The sequence below is a fragment of the Lynx canadensis genome, chromosome E1, assembly GCF_007474595.2.
Source record: "Lynx canadensis isolate LIC74 chromosome E1, mLynCan4.pri.v2, whole genome shotgun sequence".
Taxonomy (NCBI): domain Eukaryota; kingdom Metazoa; phylum Chordata; class Mammalia; order Carnivora; family Felidae; genus Lynx; species Lynx canadensis.
In genome coordinates, this window is record NC_044316.2 from 8,701,737 (window position 1) to 8,702,239 (window position 503).

Consider the following 503-nt stretch of genomic DNA (forward strand, 5'->3'; position numbering starts at 1 on the left):
AAAGAAAGAGAAAGAAAGAAAGAAAAAAGAAAAGGAAGGAAGGAAGGAAGAGAAAGGAAGGAAGGAAGGAAGGAAGGAAGGAAGGAAGGAAGGAAGACCTTTCTCTATGTTGCATTCTCCCTAAGACGGGGCCGGGGGGCTCATGGTATTGGACCCACTTCCCTAGAATGACACAAAGACTCCACTAACCCCACTGGAACGTAAGCTCCATAACATCCAAGTCTCTGTTTCTCTTGCTTACTTCCGGGCCCTCAGCACCTAGAAGAGCGCCTGACACCAAAGAGCTTCTTGCGATGGTGTCGTGGACTTGCTAAGAAACCAGCCTGAGAGAGAAATGTCGACATCGGGCGTCGGTTCAGCCCCTGGTGCACCTGCCGCAGAGGAGACCCGAACTGCGACATCAGCCGCCCCGGGCTGGGGTAGCCTCCAACTCCAGCTTCTGCGCCTTTCTGCCAGACCTCCGGCTGCTGGGCGGGGTGACCGGTGGCCTCAGGGGGAGACTT